The sequence below is a fragment of the Gadus chalcogrammus genome, chromosome 12, assembly GCF_026213295.1.
Source record: "Gadus chalcogrammus isolate NIFS_2021 chromosome 12, NIFS_Gcha_1.0, whole genome shotgun sequence".
Taxonomy (NCBI): domain Eukaryota; kingdom Metazoa; phylum Chordata; class Actinopteri; order Gadiformes; family Gadidae; genus Gadus; species Gadus chalcogrammus.
This window is the reverse complement of record NC_079423.1, coordinates 7,704,941-7,723,928: the sequence shown is the minus strand read 5'-3', so window position 1 is coordinate 7,723,928 and position 18,988 is coordinate 7,704,941. Positions and strand designations below refer to the sequence as shown.

Here is an 18,988-nt window from a genome sequence, read left to right as displayed (position 1 = left end):
GCTCGACGTTACACTTTTACAAAAACAATCATTAGTTAGATATAAACGGCAGTAATTGATTCAGTAGGACTCCTTATCCATGTAAACGATCATTGTGACATCTGAATTCATTAATTATCTGAAATACACTGCGTGTGCGTGTGATGTTAAATGTTTGAACCAAGGTTAACGGTTAAAGTGTCAGAGAATGGGTGGTGATTTTTTGACGTCCTCCCATGATCTGAAGTGAGCGTGCGTGTTTGTGTTGGTGAAAGTTTAAGAAATGTACAACTGTCGGTTCAGCTCTCTGGTGCTCCCTGCTGGCAGTATCACTATACTGTCCTCATGTTTCACAAAAATAGTTTTGAGAGACGTTGTCAGTCTTTGTATGTTGCTTAAATCCTCCAAAGCGGTTGGCAGTAAACATCAGGTCACGGTAGGTGACGGTAGGCCACGGAGGCAATGAGCTCGAGTTGAAAAAGAAAAAGCTTACAGCACCTGGTATTCCCAGGCGGTCTCCCATCCAAGTACTAACCAGGCCCGACCCTGCTTAGCTTCCGAGATCAGACGAGATCGGGCGTGTTCAGGGTGGTATGGCCGTAAGCAATTAGTGCAGGCGCAAAACCAGGTTTTATACAGTAGCACATAAGGAGTGAGAAAGCTGCTGAGGCTCGACGTTACACTTTTACAAAAACAATCATTAGTTAGATATAAACGGCAGTAATTGATTCAGTAGGACTCCTTATCCATGTAAACGATCATTGTGACATCTGAATTCATTAATTATCTGAAATACACTGCGTGTGCGTGTGATGTTAAATGTTTGAACCAAGGTTAACGGTTAAAGTGTCAGAGAATGGGTGGTGATTTTTTGACGTCCTCCCATGATCTGAAGTGAGCGTGCGTGTTTGTGTTGGTGAAAGTTTAAGAAATGTACAACTGTCGGTTCAGCTCTCTGGTGCTCCCTGCTGGCAGTATCACTATACTGTCCTCATGTTTCACAAAAATAGTTTTGAGAGACGTTGTCAGTTTTTGTATGTTGCTTAAATCCTCCAAAGCGGTTGGCAGTAAACATCAGGGGCCTCATGTACTAAGACTTGCGTGGATTTCATACTGAAACTTGGCGTACGCCAAAACCCAGAAACTGTCTTACGCACAAATAAATTCAGATGTATCAAAGTGTGCGAACGCATGGATCCAAGCACGTTTCTTTTGTACATCTCAATGAACGTGGAATTGAGCGCACATGCCGACACGCCCTCATTTGAATATGCAATTTCATTTAAATAGGCCTCTGGACCTGAGATTCACCTCTTAATCCGATAAACTGGCACCATGAACAGAGGCAAAAAACGAAACTTCACGGAGTCTGAGCTCGAGTTTTTGCTCCACGAGGTAGAAATGCGCAAGCATATGCTATTTGGAACCCTGTCAACAGGGATAAATGCAAAACAAAAGAGAAGTGAGTGGGAGCGTGTTTGCGAGGCCGTCAATGCAGTGGGTCTCAGCAGCGCACACACTCTGAAATTAAAAAAAAGTGGTCAGACCTCAAGGTGGAGGTGAAGCGGAGGGTTTCTGCCCACCGCCGAAGCGTGACCGCAACAGGTTGGGGGACGGGAGTGGGGGAACTCTCCCCCTTCGATTTGAGAGTGGCCGCTTTGATCGGTGACACGGCTCTCACCGGAGTGGTGGGAGCCCATGAAGGGGACACCGATCATCCCCAAGGCAAATATGCTGAAGTCATAAATGCTGTAATTATACTGGTCATACAATTGGCTGCTTGCAATACACATAAGTCGTGCGTAAAGATGCCAGGATATTAAAGACTTTGACTCGTGTTTATTAACTTAATTTTTTTATTTTTGAATAGACAAGCAAGGAGAGGGCACGGATTGCTCCGTCGGCCCCGGCGTCTCCTCCGTCGGCCCCGGCGTCTCCAGCGCCCTTCGGATTTGACCATTTGCGATGTCCTCTAACAACGCTAACGCAGCCATTTTTAAAACAATTTTCTTCATCCATTGCGCATGCTTTTATAGCCACCCATATAATTGCAAGGTGTGTTAATTGTTCATTAGTGTGTCTCTGATGTGCAAATCACTCTGAGTCATTGTTTTCACCTTTTTTCCCAGTTTCCCAGCGTCACCTCTAAGTGTCGCCAAAGGAACAATAGCTGTAGAAACCATGGACATAATGGTAGAAACGTGCGTACGACAGCTCGGGAGCTGGCGTGGGGACCGCACATTTTTACGGTCATTTCACATTTTGTACATCTGAACGTGAGCGTGGAAAAGGACGTACGCCACGTTTTTGTGCGTACGCAACATTAGTACATGAGGCCCCAGGTCACGGTCCGCCACGGAGTCAATGAGCTCGAGTTGAAAAAGAAAAAGCTTACAGCACCTGGTATTCCCAGGCGGTCTCCCATCCAAGTACTAACCAGGCCCGACCCTGCTTAGCTTCCGAGATCAGACGAGATCGGGCGTGTTCAGGGTGGTATGGCCGTAAGCAATTAGTGCAGGCGCAAAACCAGGTTTTATACAGTAGCACATAAGGAGTGAGAAAGCTGCTGAGGCTCGACGTTACACTTTTACAAAAACAATCATTAGTTAGATATAAACGGCAGTAATTGATTCAGTAGGACTCCTTATCCATGTAAACGATCATTGTGACATCTGAATTCATTAATTATCTGAAATACACTGCGTGTGCGTGTGATGTTAAATGTTTGAACCAAGGTTAACGGTTAAAGTGTCAGAGAATGGGTGGTGATTTTTTGACGTCCTCCCATGATCTGAAGTGAGCGTGCGTGTTTGTGTTGGTGAAAGTTTAAGAAATGTACAACTGTCGGTTCAGCTCTCTGGTGCTCCCTGCTGGCAGTATCACTATACTGTCCTCATGTTTCACAAAAATAGTTTTGAGAGACGTTGTCAGTCTTTGTATGTTGCTTAATCCTCCAAAGCGGTTGGCAGTAAACATCAGGTCACGGTAGGTGACGGTAGGCCACGGAGGCAATGAGCTCGAGTTGAAAAAGAAAATGCTTACAGCACCTGGTATTCCCAGGCGGTCTCCCATCCAAGTACTAACCAGGCCCGACCCTGCTTAGCTTCCGAGATCAGACGAGATCGGGCGTGTTCAGGGTGGTATGGCCGTAAGCAATTAGTGCAGGCGCAAAACCAGGTTTTATACAGTAGCACATAAGGAGTGAGAAAGCTGCTGAGGCTCGACGTTACACTTTTACAAAAACAATCATTAGTTAGATATAAACGGCAGTAATTGATTCAGTAGGACTCCTTATCCATGTAAACGATCATTGTGACATCTGAATTCATTAATTATCTGAAATACACTGCGTGTGCGTGTGATGTTAAATGTTTGAACCAAGGTTAACGGTTAAAGTGTCAGAGAATGGGTGGTGATTTTTTGACGTCCTCCCATGATCTGAAGTGAGCGTGCGTGTTTGTGTTGGTGAAAGTTTAAGAAATGTACAACTGTCGGTTCAGCTCTCTGGTGCTCCCTGCTGGCAGTATCACTATACTGTCCTCATGTTTCACAAAAATAGTTTTGAGAGACGTTGTCAGTCTTTGTATGTTGCTTAAATCCTCCAAAGCGGTTGGCAGTAAACATCAGGTCACGGTAGGTGACGGTAGGCCACGGAGGCAATGAGCTCGAGTTGAAAAAGAAAATGCTTACAGCACCTGGTATTCCCAGGCGGTCTCCCATCCAAGTGCTAACCAGGCCCGACCCTGCTTAGCTTCCGAGATCAGACGAGATCGGGCGTGTTCAGGGTGGTATGGCCGTAAGCAATAGTGCAGGCGCAAAACCAGGTTTTATACAGTAGCACATAAGGAGTGAGAAAGCTGCTGAGGCTCGACGTTACACTTTTACAAAAACAATCATTAGTTAGATATAAACGGCAGTAATTGATTCAGTAGGACTCCTTATCCATGTAAACGATCATTGTGACATCTGAATTCATTAATTATCTGAAATACACTGCGTGTGCGTGTGATGTTAAATGTTTGAACCAAGGTTAACGGTTAAAGTGTCAGAGAATGGGTGGTGATTTTTTGACGTCCTCCCATGATCTGAAGTGAGCGTGCGTGTTTGTGTTGGTGAAAGTTTAAGAAATGTACAACTGTCGTTTCAGCTCTCTGGTGCTCCCTGCTGGCAGTATCACTATACTGTCCTCATGTTTCACAAAAATAGTTTTGAGAGACGTTGTCAGTCTTTGTATGTTGCTTAAATCCTCCAAAGCGGTTGGCAGTAAACATCAGGTCACGGTAGGTGACAGTAGGCCACGGAGGCAATGAGCTCGAGTTGAAAAAGAAACAGCTTACAGCACCTGGTATTCCCAGGCGGTCTCCGATCCAAGTACTAACCAGGCCCGACCCTGCTTAGCTTCCGAGATCAGACGAGATCGGGCGTGTTCAGGGTGGTATGGCCGTAAGCAATTAGTACAGGCGCAAAACCAGGTTTTATACAGTAGCACATAAGGAGTGAGAAAGCTGCTGAGGCTCGACGTTACACTTTTACAAAAACAATCATTAGTTAGATATAAACGGCAGTAATTGATTCAGTAGGACTCCTTATCCATGTAAACGATCATTGTGACATCTGAATTCATTAATTATCTGAAATACACTGCGTGTGCATGTGATGTTAAATGTTTGAACCAAGGTTAACGGTTAAAGTGTCAGAGAATGGGTGGTGATTTTTTGACGTCCTCCCATGATCTGAAGTGAGCGTGCGTGTTTGTGTTGGTGAAAGTTTAAGAAATTTACAACTGTCGGTTCAGCCCTCTGGTGCTCCCTGCTGGCAGTATCACTATTCTGTCCTCATGTTTCACAAAAATAGTTTTGAGAGACGTTGTCAGTCTTTGTATGTTGCTTAAATCCTCCAAAGCTGTTGGCAGTAAACATCAGGTCACGGTAGGTGACGGTAGGCCACGGAGGCAATGAGCTCGAGTTGAAAAAGAAAATGCTTACAGCACCTGGTATTCCCAGGCGGTCTCCCATCCAAGTACTAACCAGGCCCGACCCTGCTTAGCTTCCGAGATCAGACGAGATCGGGCGTGTTCAGGGTGGTATGGCCGTAAGCAATTAGTGCAGGCGCAAAACCAAGTTTTATACAGTAGCACATAAGGAGTGAGAAAGCTGCTGAGGCTCGACGTTACACTTTTACAAAAACAATCATTAGTTAGATATAAACGGCTGTAATTGATTCAGTAGGACTCCTTATCCATGTAAACGATCATTGTGACATCTGAATTCATTAATTATCTGAAATACACTGCGTGTGCGTGTGATGTTAAATGTTTGAACCAAGGTTAACGGTTAAAGTGTCAGAGAATGGGTGGTGATTTTTTGACGTCCTCCCATGATCTGAAGTGAGCGTGCGTGTTTGTGTTGGTGAAAGTTTAAGAAATGTACAACTGTCGTTTCAGCTCTCTGGTGCTCCCTGCTGGCAGTATCACTATACTGTCCTCATGTTTCACAAAAATATTTTTGAGAGACGTTGTCAGTCTTTGTATGTTGCTTAAATCCTCCAAAGCGGTTGGCAGTAAACATCAGGTCATGGTAGGTGACGGTAGGCCACGGAGGCAATGAGCTCGAGTTGAAAAAGAAAAAGCTTACAGCACCTGGTATTCCCAGGCGGTCTCCCATCCAAGTACTAACCAGGCCCGACCCTGCTTAGCTTCCGAGATCAGACGAGATCGGGCGTGTTTTTTTTTTTTTTTCTTTTGGTGACACCCGTCACTACTTACAGCAACCTGGGCTTCTGAGGTGGTCTCCCATCCAAGTACTAACCAGGCCCGACCCTGCTTAGCTTCCGAGATCTGACGAGATCGGGCGTGTTTTGTTTTGTTTTTTTGTTTTTTTTTATTAACACAAAATATATACATACACCATCATACATAAATAAAACATAAAACAAATAAAACAAGAAAGATACTTCAGATCCATCTCAAACAAAAATAACTACAAACAATACTGGGTTAGCCAGGATGCTTTTGTAAAAACCTTCAATACACTGGCCCCTCACCAAATCAAAAAAGTCATGAACTTGAAACACTAATTAACAAGAAATAAAAATAGTCAGTCACCCTGCTGACCTCTTAACCGCACCTCCAGCCCGTAGGCGCCCCCTTCAACTCATCCAAAATCCAATTTCACTTCCCCATCGCCTCCAAGCACAACAAAAGTGCTCCCCTCCACAAACCCTCCCATAAACTCATCTTCCCCAACATAACTATACACCATATTTACATCTCTTCTCATTATACTCTTAAAAACACTCCATACCTCAACTCTCTTCTTCTCATAATGGGCCAAATTTCTCCTGAGCTTGACAGCAAACCTTGCGTGGCTTAAAACATAATTTAACAGATTAACATTACAACCTTCCACCCTACTTGTCACCCCAAACAGCCACAACTCTCTCCATTCCATTCTCTCCACAAACCCTCCTCCCCAACATCTGTTTATTAATCCTTTAATTTTCACAAAGTATCCCTCCAACTCACAACATTCAACAAACTCATGCATACACGTTTCCACCCCCACTCCGCACACATCACATTCCTTCCTCACATTCACATCAAACCTACTGATTATTAAATTGTTAAACACCCTATTGTGCCGCAAAAGGAAATCAAAATCTTCACATTCAATACAATTCCATTTCACTCTTAAATTCCTCCATATTCCCCCTACATCCATATCAATCATCACTCTAACCCATACTTTCTCTGCAGCCGGTCTCCTCACTTCTTTCCCTCTTAAACATCTATACATTACTCTCGTTTTCACACTCTTCAGACTCACCCTCCTTTCTCCTTCCCCCACATACATTTCTATCTCACCTTCTCCATTCACCACAGCCTCTCTCTCAATCATCCCAACCCATTCTCTCGGCATACCCTCCTTGATCCTTTCCAACACTCCCTGTGCCGTACCCAACCATATTTCATCCCCTCTTTCCCTCACCTCGTCGACCATTACCTGTGCCCTCATGAACCCAGGTACATACTCATAAACTAAATCCTTCACCTTCCTAACCCCTGCTCTCCAAATCACCCTGTTATAAATTGTGTTCCCCTCAAATGTGATTTTTGGATTTAAAAACACTGGTTGCTCCCATACCTGCTTACATCCTTACACTCATACTTCACACATTTCACAAACTCTCCCCACGCTCCCAACACCTCCTTATAAAACTCAGACACTCCTACCAACATACCTTTCTTTAGTTCCATATACACTCCACTCTCTCCACACCCACCACACTTATTAATTGCTTCCCTTAAAAACACCTTCCATATATGATCCCTCTTGTCCTTTAGATATCTCACCACCATTTTCACCCTAAGGGCTTTCTTTCTCCTTTCTAAATTAATCAATTTTAACCCACCATCCTCATACTCATTTTCCATCACCTCCCTGGCTATCCTAACTCCCTTCCCACCCCACACAAACTCACTCACCATTCTCTCCACCTCCTTCAAAACTCTATCAGGCACATCCAACACATTCATTGCATACACAAGCTTGCTCATTACCAGCGCATTCACAACTGTCACCTTCCCCTTCAGCTTCAACCCTCTAAGTTTCCAAAACCTTAACGTCTTCCTAATCCCATTCATTATCCCTTCAAACTGCATATCTCTCCCTTCTTTATCCTTTATCCCCAAGTTCACACCTAATATCCTAAAATAATCCTTTTCCTCTTTCAATCCTATCTCCCTCCTACCTGCTCTCTCCACACCTACATACATGATTTCTGACTTTTCCATGTTTATTTTCGCCCCTGATGCCCTGCCATACAACTCTACACTACCTAAAACCTCAACTACACTTTCCCTGTCCCTAACTGTAACTGTCGTGTCATCCGCATACTGAAATAATAAACTAACCCGCCCCTCTGGTAACTCTATACCCCTGATCCTGTCATTCTGCATTAGAAGTGCCGCTAGCGGCTCTGCCGACAAGGAGTACAGCAGAGCCGACAGCGGACAGCCTTGCCTAACCGACCTTTCCAGTCTAAATGCATCTGTGACAATCCCATTGATTTTAACGCAACTCACTGCCCTGTCGTACATCCTCTTTATCCATCCTACCAACCTGCGCCCAAAACCAAATTTATCTAACACTCTATATAAATAATCATGATCCACCCTATCAAATGCTTTGTTCAAATCTAAACTTACAACTATCCCCCCTTTATCTCTCTTCATATATTCTATTATGTCCCTAATACTACTAATTGTGTCTGCTATGTCCCTACCCGGTATACTATATGCCTGTGTGCTTCCCACCACCTTCCCTATTACCTGCTTGACCCTGTTGGCTAACACCCTTGCTAAGACTTTATAATCACCATTCAACATACTAAGTGGCCTATAATTCTGAAGCTTAACCCTACTCCCTTTCTTGTGTATCACCGTTACTAACCCTGTCGACATGCTCAGCGGCATCTCGCCCTTCTCCTCTATCCATCTAAATAACCTCTCTAGCACTGGCACTAACTCCTCCCTAAACTCAACATAAAATTCACCAATTAACCCATCTATCCCTGGACTCTTATTTCTCCCTAACCCTCCTATCGCTTCATTTATTTCACCCGTCCCTATTCCTGTCTCACACATCTCCCTATCATCATCGCTCAACCTGGCTTTCACACTATCCAACACCTGCCTCATACTCTCCTCATCCACTTCTTCTTTCCTAAATAAATCCCTATAAAAATCTTCTACTCTTTCAGCTATCCCTACAAAATCAGTAATCATCTCCCCTTCCTTTCCTTCCACTTTTTCTAAATAATTCTTCTTCTGCTTCGTCTTTTCTAATCCTAAAAAGAATCCTGTACATTTCTCTCCCTCAATCACATATCTGGCCCTACTTCTGACTATTGCACCCATACACCTCCTCTGTTCTATCTCCTTCAGTTCATCCTTAATTCTAATATACTTCCCCAAATCATAGCCTACCACCTCATCCGCTCTCTTTGCCTCTCTAGCTAAATCTCCCTTTAACCTCCTCTCTCTCTCTCTCTGTATCATATTCCTGCCTCTACTATAACCCACACTCAATTCCTTTATCTCTCCTTTCAAACTCTCCCACCACCTCCCAATGTCCTCCTCATACATTCTCTCATTCTTCCTCCTCAATATACATTCTCTCACTTCCCTTTTGTACTTTTCCTCTCTCAGCAACTCACCATTCATACACCACACGCCTCCCCCTCTCCTCTCAAACCCCTGACCTAAATTAAACCCTAACACCATGTGATCACTTAGCGCAGTAACCTTATACTCAATTCTCCCTATCCTACCTGCAATGCCGTTTGTACTTAAGACTAAATCTATCCTACTCTGTTTTAAAACTCCTCTCACCACTTGCCTCCTTGAAAAAACCCTCCCCTCTGGATTCCTTTCCCTCCACACATCTATTAAACCATTGTCTCTCATAACCTCCTCCAACACACCTCTTGACAAGTCATTCCTGAAACACATACTTGCAGACGCATCCAACCTCCCACACCACACGTTAAAGTCACCCACCACCAAACAGTTTTCCACACACATTCCCCCCAATCCCTCAAAAAAAACCCTCCTCTCCTTCACCTCATTCGGCGCATACACATTCAACAATCGACATACTTTACCCAAGTACTCAAAGGTAATTCCTATCACCCTCCCATCACCATCATCCACACACTTCGTCACTTTCTCAACCACTCCCCTTTTCACTAAAATTGCTACCCCTCTTGATTTAACACCACCATTATTCACATACATGTCCCCCATCCATTCTCTCTCAACCACCCTCATTACCTCCTCATCCCAATGTGTCTCTTGTAAACATATTATGTCTGCCTCACACACCATCAAGATTTGCTGCCTCCTGTTCCTATCCCTTAGCCCATTAGCATTAAAAGAAGTTATCCTGATCATTAAAAGTATAAATGAGAAGAGATTCCACACGTTATATTATTAATTTGCACTTTTTTTCCCCTTATCTTCTCTCTCCTTCCTCCCCGATGGTCTTTTCCTATTTCCACCCACCACCTCCATGCTTTCCTCCCCACTGTCTGATATATCCGAAGCCACCCACTTCCTACTTTCTGTTATATCAGCAGCCCTCCACCCCCACTTAATCCCGCTTGCCACCGCCCTTCCTCCTCCCTGTCCCACCACAGTCATTCCACTCTTTTCCACGTTCTTCTCCCCTCCTTTCGCTCCCTCACCCGCGCTGCTCCGCTCCTCTCGCTCGTCCGTCCCCCTCACCGCACTGTCCGCGCTGCAGCCGTTCTCCTCCCTTTCCATCTCTCCTCCCGTCTCCGTTGTCTCTTCCGCTGCGCTCACGTCCTCTGCCATTCCTTCCTGCTCCTCGTCCTCCTGCTCTCCTTCCCCGCCGACTCCCACGCCACTTCTTTCAGCTTCAGTCGCCTCAGCTCCGCTACCGCCTTCTCCTCCCTCTCCTCTCGGTCGCTCCTCCTCCTCGCCGACGTCCGTCTCCCGGCTCCCGCCTTCTCCTCCTTGTTGCCTCTGTTCTCCGTCTACGCCACACTCTCTTGCGTAGTGCCCCTGTCCTTGGCACCTGTGGCATCTGAACTCCGGACAGTCCCTCAGGATATGCCCAGGTTGGATGCACATCCTACACACCTTCTCCTGTCTGTCGTGGATCACCCGGAAGTACTGGGGACCCGTAGCTGTGCTGAACTGCGTCGAATACGGCAACGACCTAACCAAGTCATTAAACTTCACCTTCAGGAACCTGGTCCCGTCTGCGATGTTAGTGCCCGGCCACATTCTTCTTTTGATCGGTGAGGCAGCAGAGACCCCCCACCCCTGTAGCTTCAGAAGAACGTCATTGTCCTTGGTGTACGCCGGAAGCTCCAAGAACGACACCACCGTTTCGTCACTGGTAAGCTCCTTTGCAACTATACTAACCCCTCTTATTTTGAAACCATCCATAAGCTTATTTTTCCCGCTGAGATGTCCCATTGTCAATTCGTATTTTTTCAATCCAGTTTTACGGCACGCCATCAACTCCCCGCACACCTCTCTCGTCACTCTCATGAACTCCATCACTGTTATTGGATCTTCCCCGATAAGTTCAACACTCACGGTTAGTTCTTTGTCGTATTTATTCTCTTTCTCTCCAACCTCTCCTCCCCTCTGGTCTTTCTTTCCGCAGTCTACTTCATCCGAGCCTTTCCCGTTTCCATGATCCGTTCCCATTATGTCCGTCCGCATGATATTCCTTCCCCAAACCAATGGGAGAATTATATTCCCCCAAACAGCGCCTCACTGTTTGGGGGAGATGTATCGAAGAAAATCAAAAAATAAGGCACTTAAACCAGCATAAAAGTAGCAACAAACACTCGCCTGCTCTCTGCACACTTCCTGCTTGCTCAGGTGGTATGGCCGTAAGCAATTAGTGCAGGCGCAAAACCAGGTTTTATACAGTAGCACATAAGGAGTGAGAAAGCTGCTGAGGCTCGACGTTACACTTTTACAAAAACAATCATTAGTTAGATATAAACGGCAGTAATTGATTCAGTAGGACTCCTTATCCATGTAAACGATCATTGTGACATCTGAATTCATTAATTATCTGAAATACACTGCGTGTGCGTGTGATGTTAAATGTTTGAACCAAGGTTAACGGTTAAAGTGTCAGAGAATGGGTGGTGATTTTTTGACGTCCTCCCATGATCTGAAGTGAGCGTGCGTGTTTGTGTTGGTGAAAGTTTAAGAAATGTACAACTGTCGTTTCAGCTCTCTGGTGCTCCCTGCTGGCAGTATCACTATACTGTCCTCATGTTTCACAAAAATAGTTTTGAGAGACGTTGTCAGTCTTTGTATGTTGCTTAAATCCTCCAAAGCGGTTGGCAGTAAACATCAGGTCACGGTACGCCACGGAGGCAATGAGCTCGAGTTGAAAAAGAAAAAGCTTACAGCACCTGGTATTCCCAGGCGGTCTCCCATCCAAGTACTAACCAGGCCCGACCCTGCTTAGCTTCCGAGATCAGACGAGATCGGGCGTGTTCAGGGTGGTATGGCCGTAAGCAATTAGTGCAGGCGCAAAACCAGGTTTTATACAGTAGCACATAAGGAGTGAGAAAGCTGCTGAGGCTCGACGTTACACTTTTACAAAAACAATCATTAGTTAGATATAAACGGCAGTAATTGATTCAGTAGGACTCCTTATCCATGTAAACGATCATTGTGACATCTGAATTCATTAATTATCTGAAATACACTGCGTGTGCGTGTGATGTTAAATGTTTGAACCAAGGTTAACGGTTAAAGTGTCAGAGAATGGGTGGTGATTTTTTGACGTCCTCCCATGATCTGAAGTGAGCGTGCGTGTTTGTGTTGGTGAAAGTTTAAGAAATGTACAACTGTCGGTTCAGCTCTCTGGTGCTCCCTGCTGGCAGTATCACTATACTGTCCTCATGTTTCACAAAAATAGTTTTGAGAGACGTTGTCAGTCTTTGTATGTTGCTTAAATCCTCCAAAGCGGTTGGCAGTAAACATCAGGTCACGGTAGGCACGGTAGGCCACGGAGGCAATGAGCTCGAGTTGAAAAAGAAAAGCTTACAGCACCTGGTATTCCCAGGCGGTCTCCCATCCAAGTACTAACCAGGCCCGACCCTGCTTAGCTTCCGAGATCAGACGAGATCGGGCGTGTTCAGGGTGGTATGGCCGTAAGCAATTAGTGCAGGCGCAAAACCAGGTTTTATACAGTAGCACATAAGGAGTGAGAAAGCTGCTGAGGCTCGACGTTACACTTTTACAAAAACAATCATTAGTTAGATATAAACGGCAGTAATTGATTCAGTAGGACTCCTTATCCATGTAAACGATCATTGTGACATCTGAATTCATTAATTATCTGAAATACACTGCGTGTGCGTGTGATGTTAAATGTTTGAACCAAGGTTAACGGTTAAAGTGTCAGAGAATGGGTGGTGATTTTTTGACGTCCTCCCATGATCTGAAGTGAGCGTGCGTGTTTGTGTTGGTGAAAGTTTAAGAAATGTACAACTGTCGGTTCAGCTCTCTGGTGCTCCCTGCTGGCAGTATCACTATACTGTCCTCATGTTTCACAAAAATAGTTTTGAGAGACGTTGTCAGTTTTTGTATGTTGCTTAAATCCTCCAAAGCGGTTGGCAGTAAACATCAGGTCACGGTAGGTACGGTAGGCCACGGAGGCAATGAGCTCGAGTTGAAAAAGAAAATGCTTACAGCACCTGGTATTCCCAGGCGGTCTCCCATCCAAGTACTAACCAGGCCCGACCCTGCTTAGCTTCCGAGATCAGACGAGATCGGGCGTGTTCAGGGTGGTATGGCCGTAAGCAATTAGTGCAGGCGCAAAACCAGGTTTTATACAGTAGCACATAAGGAGTGAGAAAGCTGCTGAGGCTCGACGTTACACTTTTACAAAAACAATCATTAGTTAGATATAAACGGCAGTAATTGATTCAGTAGGACTCCTTATCCATGTAAACGATCATTGTGACATCTGAATTCATTAATTATCTGAAATACACTGCGTGTGCGTGTGATGTTAAATGTTTGAACCAAGGTTAACGGTTAAAGTGTCAGAGAATGGGTGGTGATTTTTTGACGTCCTCCCATGATCTGAAGTGAGCGTGCGTGTTTGTGTTGGTGAAAGTTTAAGAAATGTACAACTGTCGGTTCAGCTCTCTGGTGCTCCCTGCTGGCAGTATCACTATACTGTCCTCATGTTTCACAAAAATAGTTTTGAGAGACGTTGTCAGTTTTTGTATGTTGCTTAAATCCTCCAAAGCGGTTGGCAGTAAACATCAGGTCACGGTACGCACGGTAGGCCACGGAGGCAATGAGCTCGAGTTGAAAAAGAAAAGCTTACAGCACCTGGTATTCCCAGGCGGTCTCCCATCCAAGTACTAACCAGGCCCGACCCTGCTTAGCTTCCGAGATCAGACGAGATCGGGCGTGTTCAGGGTGGTATGGCCGTAAGCAATTAGTGCAGGCGCAAAACCAGGTTTTATACAGTAGCACATAAGGAGTGAGAAAGCTGCTGAGGCTCGACGTTACACTTTTACAAAAACAATCATTAGTTAGATATAAACGGCAGTAATTGATTCAGTAGGACTCCTTATCCATGTAAACGATCATTGTGACATCTGAATTCATTAATTATCTGAAATACACTGCGTGTGCGTGTGATGTTAAATGTTTGAACCAAGGTTAACGGTTAAAGTGTCAGAGAATGGGTGGTGATTTTTTGACGTCCTCCCATGATCTGAAGTGAGCGTGCGTGTTTGTGTTGGTGAAAGTTTAAGAAATGTACAACTGTCGGTTCAGCTCTCTGGTGCTCCCTGCTGGCAGTATCACTATACTGTCCTCATGTTTCACAAAAATAGTTTTGAGAGACGTTGTCAGTTTTTGTATGTTGCTTAAATCCTCCAAAGCGGTTGGCAGTAAACATCAGGTCACGGTACGCCACGGAGTCAATGAGCTCGAGTTGAAAAAGAAAAAGCTTACAGCACCTGGTATTCCCAGGCGGTCTCCCATCCAAGTACTAACCAGGCCCGACCCTGCTTAGCTTCCGAGATCAGACGAGATCGGGCGTGTTCAGGGTGGTATGGCCGTAAGCAATTAGTGCAGGCGCAAAACCAGGTTTTATACAGTAGCACATAAGGAGTGAGAAAGCTGCTGAGGCTCGACGTTACACTTTTACAAAAACAATCATTAGTTAGATATAAACGGCAGTAATTGATTCAGTAGGACTCCTTATCCATGTAAACGATCATTGTGACATCTGAATTCATTAATTATCTGAAATACACTGCGTGTGCGTGTGATGTTAAATGTTTGAACCAAGGTTAACGGTTAAAGTGTCAGAGAATGGGTGGTGATTTTTTGACGTCCTCCCATGATCTGAAGTGAGCGTGCGTGTTTGTGTTGGTGAAAGTTTAAGAAATGTACAACTGTCGGTTCAGCTCTCTGGTGCTCCCTGCTGGCAGTATCACTATACTGTCCTCATGTTTCACAAAAATAGTTTTGAGAGACGTTGTCAGTCTTTGTATGTTGCTTAAATCCTCCAAAGCGGTTGGCAGTAAACATCAGGTCACGGTAGGTCACGGTAGGCCACGGAGGCAATGAGCTCGAGTTGAAAAAGAAAATGCTTACAGCACCTGGTATTCCCAGGCGGTCTCCCATCCAAGTACTAACCAGGCCCGACCCTGCTTAGCTTCCGAGATCAGACGAGATCGGGCGTGTTCAGGGTGGTATGGCCGTAAGCAATTAGTGCAGGCGCAAAACCAGGTTTTATACAGTAGCACATAAGGAGTGAGAAAGCTGCTGAGGCTCGACGTTACACTTTTACAAAAACAATCATTAGTTAGATATAAACGGCAGTAATTGATTCAGTAGGACTCCTTATCCATGTAAACGATCATTGTGACATCTGAATTCATTAATTATCTGAAATACACTGCGTGTGCGTGTGATGTTAAATGTTTGAACCAAGGTTAACGGTTAAAGTGTCAGAGAATGGGTGGTGATTTTTTGACGTCCTCCCATGATCTGAAGTGAGCGTGCGTGTTTGTGTTGGTGAAAGTTTAAGAAATGTACAACTGTCGGTTCAGCTCTCTGGTGCTCCCTGCTGGCAGTATCACTATACTGTCCTCATGTTTCACAAAAATAGTTTTGAGAGACGTTGTCAGTTTTTGTATGTTGCTTAAATCCTCCAAAGCGGTTGGCAGTAAACATCAGGTCACGGTACGCCACGGAGTCAATGAGCTCGAGTTGAAAAAGAAAAAGCTTACAGCACCTGGTATTCCCAGGCGGTCTCCCATCCAAGTACTAACCAGGCCCGACCCTGCTTAGCTTCCGAGATCAGACGAGATCGGGCGTGTTCAGGGTGGTATGGCCGTAAGCAATTAGTGCAGGCGCAAAACCAGGTTTTATACAGTAGCACATAAGGAGTGAGAAAGCTGCTGAGGCTCGACGTTACACTTTTACAAAAACAATCATTAGTTAGATATAAACGGCAGTAATTGATTCAGTAGGACTCCTTATCCATGTAAACGATCATTGTGACATCTGAATTCATTAATTATCTGAAATACACTGCGTGTGCGTGTGATGTTAAATGTTTGAACCAAGGTTAACGGTTAAAGTGTCAGAGAATGGGTGGTGATTTTTTGACGTCCTCCCATGATCTGAAGTGAGCGTGCGTGTTTGTGTTGGTGAAAGTTTAAGAAATGTACAACTGTCGGTTCAGCTCTCTGGTGCTCCCTGCTGGCAGTATCACTATACTGTCCTCATGTTTCACAAAAATAGTTTTGAGAGACGTTGTCAGTTTTTGTATGTTGCTTAAATCCTCCAAAGCGGTTGGCAGTAAACATCAGGTCACGGTACACACGGTAGGCCACGGAGTCAATGAGCTCGAGTTGAAAAAGAAAAAGCTTACAGCACCTGGTATTCCCAGGCGGTCTCCGATCCAAGTACTAACCAGGCCCTGACCCTGCTTAGCTTCCGAGATCAGACGAGATCGGGCGTGTTCAGGGTGGTATGGCCGTAAGCAATTAGTGCAGGCGCAAAACCAGGTTTTATACAGTAGCACATAAGGAGTGAGAAAGCTGCTGAGGCTCGACGTTACACTTTTACAAAAACAATCATTAGTTAGATATAAACGGCAGTAATTGATTCAGTAGGACTCCTTATCCATGTAAACGATCATTGTGACATCTGAATTCATTAATTATCTGAAATACACTGCGTGTGCGTGTGATGTTAAATGTTTGAACCAAGGTTAACGGTTAAAGTGTCAGAGAATGGGTGGTGATTTTTTGACGTCCTCCCATGATCTGAAGTGAGCGTGCGTGTTTGTGTTGGTGAAAGTTTAAGAAATGTACAACTGTCGGTTCAGCTCTCTGGTGCTCCCTGCTGGCAGTATCACTATACTGTCCTCATGTTTCACAAAAATAGTTTTGAGAGACGTTGTCAGTTTTTGTATGTTGCTTAAATCCTCCAAAGCGGTTGGCAGTAAACATCAGGTCACGGTACGCCACGGAGTCAATGAGCTCGAGTTGAAAAAGAAAAAGCTTACAGCACCTGGTATTCCCAGGCGGTCTCCCATCCAAGTACTAACCAGGCCCGACCCTGCTTAGCTTCCGAGATCAGACGAGATCGGGCGTGTTCAGGGTGGTATGGCCGTAAGCAATTAGTGCAGGCGCAAAACCAGGTTTTATACAGTAGCACATAAGGAGTGAGAAAGCTGCTGAGGCTCGACGTTACACTCTTACAAAAACAATCATTAGTTAGATATAAACGGCAGTAATTGATTCAGTAGGACTCCTTATCCATGTAAACGATCATTGTGACATCTGAATTCATTAATTATCTGAAATACACTGCGTGTGCGTGTGATGTTAAATGTTTGAACCAAGGTTAACGGTTAAAGTGTCAGAGAATGGGTGGTGATTTTTTGACGTCCTCCCATGATCTGAAGTGAGCGTGCGTGTTTGTGTTGGTGAAAGTTTAAGAAATGTACAACTGTCGGTTCAGCTCTCTGGTGCTCCCTGCTGGCAGTATCACTATACTGTCCTCATGTTTCACAAAAATAGTTTTGAGAGACGTTGTCAGTTTTTGTATGTTGCTTAAATCCTCCAAAGCGGTTGGCAGTAAACATCAGGTCACGGTACGCCACGGTAGGCCACGGAGGCAATGAGCTCGAGTTGAAAAAGAAAAAGCTTACAGCACCTGGTATTCCCAGGCGGTCTCCCATCCAAGTACTAACCAGGCCCGACCCTGCTTAGCTTCCGAGATCAGACGAGATCGGGCGTGTTCAGGGTGGTATGGCCGTAAGCAATTAGTGCAGGCGCAAAACCAGGTTTTATACAGTAGCACATAAGGAGTGAGAAAGCTGCTGAGGCTCGACGTTACACTTTTACAAAAACAATCATTAGTTAGATATAAACGGCAGTAATTGATTCAGTAGGACTCCTTATCCATGTAAACGATCATTGTGACATCTGAATTCATTAATTATCTGAAATACACTGCGTGTGCGTGTGATGTTAAATGTTTGAACCAAGGTTAACGGTTAAAGTGTCAGAGAATGGGTGGTGATTTTTTGACGTCCTCCCATGATCTGAAGTGAGCGTGCGTGTTTGTGTTGGTGAAAGTTTAAGAAATGTACAACTGTCGGTTCAGCTCTCTGGTGCTCCCTGCTGCAGTATCACTATACTGTCCTCATGTTTCACAAAAATAGTTTTGAGAGACGTTGTCAGTCTTTGTATGTTGCTTAAATCCTCCAAAGCGGTTGGCAGTAAACATCAGGTCACGGTACGGTCACGGTAGGCCACGGAGGCAATGAGCTCGAGTTGAAAAAGAAAAAGCTTACAGCACCTGGTATTCCCAGGCGGTCTCCCATCCAAGTACTAACCAGGCCCGACCCTGCTTAGCTTCCGAGATCAGACGAGATCGGGCGTGTTCAGGGTGGTATGGCCGTAAGCAATTAGTGCAGGCGCAAAACCAGGTTTTATACAGTAGCACATAAGGAGTGAGAAAGCTGCTGAGGCTCGACGTTACACTTTTACAAAAACAATCATTAGTTAGAGATAAACGGCAGTAATTGAGTCAGTGGATCCTTCTCCATCGGGTAAAACGCATCATTGTGACATCTGAATTCATTCATTATCGAAATACCACTGCGGTGCGTGTGATGTTAAATGTTTGAACAAGGTTAACGGTTTAGAGTGCGAGAATGGTTGGTGCTTTTTTGAGGTCCTCCATGTCTGAATGTGGACTGTGAGTGTTGTGTTGGGAAAGTTTAAGAAATGTTACATACTGTCGTTCAGCTCTCTGGTGGGCGGGCTTCCCTGCTGGCAGTTCACTATACTGTTCCTCAGTTTCACAAATAGTTTTGAGAGCTTGTCAGTTTTTGTATGTTGCTTAAATCCTCCAAATCGGTTGGCAGTAAAATCAGGTCACGGTACGCCACGG

General features: G+C 44.8%; 17 non-coding genes across 17 annotated transcripts; all 17 read right to left on the bottom strand.

The window, feature by feature from the left end:
- Positions 1-465: 465 nt before the first annotated feature.
- LOC130396879 (5S ribosomal RNA) lies at positions 466-584 on the bottom strand. Its single transcript, XR_008899494.1, has one exon. It is a non-coding gene; the product is annotated as a 5S ribosomal RNA (ribosomal RNA).
- A 1,783-nt stretch (positions 585-2,367) lies between these two features.
- Positions 2,368-2,486, bottom strand: LOC130396878 (5S ribosomal RNA). Its single transcript, XR_008899493.1, has one exon. It is a non-coding gene; the product is annotated as a 5S ribosomal RNA (ribosomal RNA).
- Positions 2,487-3,014: 528 nt separating this feature from the next.
- Positions 3,015-3,133, bottom strand: LOC130399563 (5S ribosomal RNA). The gene has a single exon (XR_008902071.1). It is a non-coding gene; the product is annotated as a 5S ribosomal RNA (ribosomal RNA).
- Positions 3,134-3,662: 529 nt separating this feature from the next.
- Positions 3,663-3,781, bottom strand: LOC130401246 (5S ribosomal RNA). Its single transcript, XR_008903711.1, has one exon. It is a non-coding gene; the product is annotated as a 5S ribosomal RNA (ribosomal RNA).
- Positions 3,782-4,309: 528 nt separating this feature from the next.
- Positions 4,310-4,428, bottom strand: LOC130401251 (5S ribosomal RNA). Its single transcript, XR_008903715.1, has one exon. It is a non-coding gene; the product is annotated as a 5S ribosomal RNA (ribosomal RNA).
- Positions 4,429-4,957: 529 nt separating this feature from the next.
- On the bottom strand, positions 4,958-5,076 carry LOC130399562 (5S ribosomal RNA). The gene has a single exon (XR_008902070.1). It is a non-coding gene; the product is annotated as a 5S ribosomal RNA (ribosomal RNA).
- A 6,858-nt stretch (positions 5,077-11,934) lies between these two features.
- Positions 11,935-12,053, bottom strand: LOC130396877 (5S ribosomal RNA). The gene has a single exon (XR_008899492.1). It is a non-coding gene; the product is annotated as a 5S ribosomal RNA (ribosomal RNA).
- A 527-nt stretch (positions 12,054-12,580) lies between these two features.
- LOC130396876 (5S ribosomal RNA) lies at positions 12,581-12,699 on the bottom strand. Its single transcript, XR_008899491.1, has one exon. It is a non-coding gene; the product is annotated as a 5S ribosomal RNA (ribosomal RNA).
- Positions 12,700-13,227: 528 nt separating this feature from the next.
- Positions 13,228-13,346, bottom strand: LOC130399561 (5S ribosomal RNA). Its single transcript, XR_008902069.1, has one exon. It is a non-coding gene; the product is annotated as a 5S ribosomal RNA (ribosomal RNA).
- Positions 13,347-13,873: 527 nt separating this feature from the next.
- LOC130396875 (5S ribosomal RNA) lies at positions 13,874-13,992 on the bottom strand. The gene has a single exon (XR_008899490.1). It is a non-coding gene; the product is annotated as a 5S ribosomal RNA (ribosomal RNA).
- Positions 13,993-14,511: 519 nt separating this feature from the next.
- LOC130396873 (5S ribosomal RNA) lies at positions 14,512-14,630 on the bottom strand. The gene has a single exon (XR_008899488.1). It is a non-coding gene; the product is annotated as a 5S ribosomal RNA (ribosomal RNA).
- Positions 14,631-15,159: 529 nt separating this feature from the next.
- LOC130399560 (5S ribosomal RNA) lies at positions 15,160-15,278 on the bottom strand. The gene has a single exon (XR_008902068.1). It is a non-coding gene; the product is annotated as a 5S ribosomal RNA (ribosomal RNA).
- A 519-nt stretch (positions 15,279-15,797) lies between these two features.
- Positions 15,798-15,916, bottom strand: LOC130396872 (5S ribosomal RNA). Its single transcript, XR_008899487.1, has one exon. It is a non-coding gene; the product is annotated as a 5S ribosomal RNA (ribosomal RNA).
- A 528-nt stretch (positions 15,917-16,444) lies between these two features.
- LOC130395258 (5S ribosomal RNA) lies at positions 16,445-16,564 on the bottom strand. The gene has a single exon (XR_008898335.1). It is a non-coding gene; the product is annotated as a 5S ribosomal RNA (ribosomal RNA).
- A 519-nt stretch (positions 16,565-17,083) lies between these two features.
- LOC130396871 (5S ribosomal RNA) lies at positions 17,084-17,202 on the bottom strand. Its single transcript, XR_008899486.1, has one exon. It is a non-coding gene; the product is annotated as a 5S ribosomal RNA (ribosomal RNA).
- Positions 17,203-17,731: 529 nt separating this feature from the next.
- On the bottom strand, positions 17,732-17,850 carry LOC130396870 (5S ribosomal RNA). The gene has a single exon (XR_008899485.1). It is a non-coding gene; the product is annotated as a 5S ribosomal RNA (ribosomal RNA).
- A 529-nt stretch (positions 17,851-18,379) lies between these two features.
- LOC130396869 (5S ribosomal RNA) lies at positions 18,380-18,498 on the bottom strand. Its single transcript, XR_008899484.1, has one exon. It is a non-coding gene; the product is annotated as a 5S ribosomal RNA (ribosomal RNA).
- Positions 18,499-18,988: the final 490 nt, after the last annotated feature.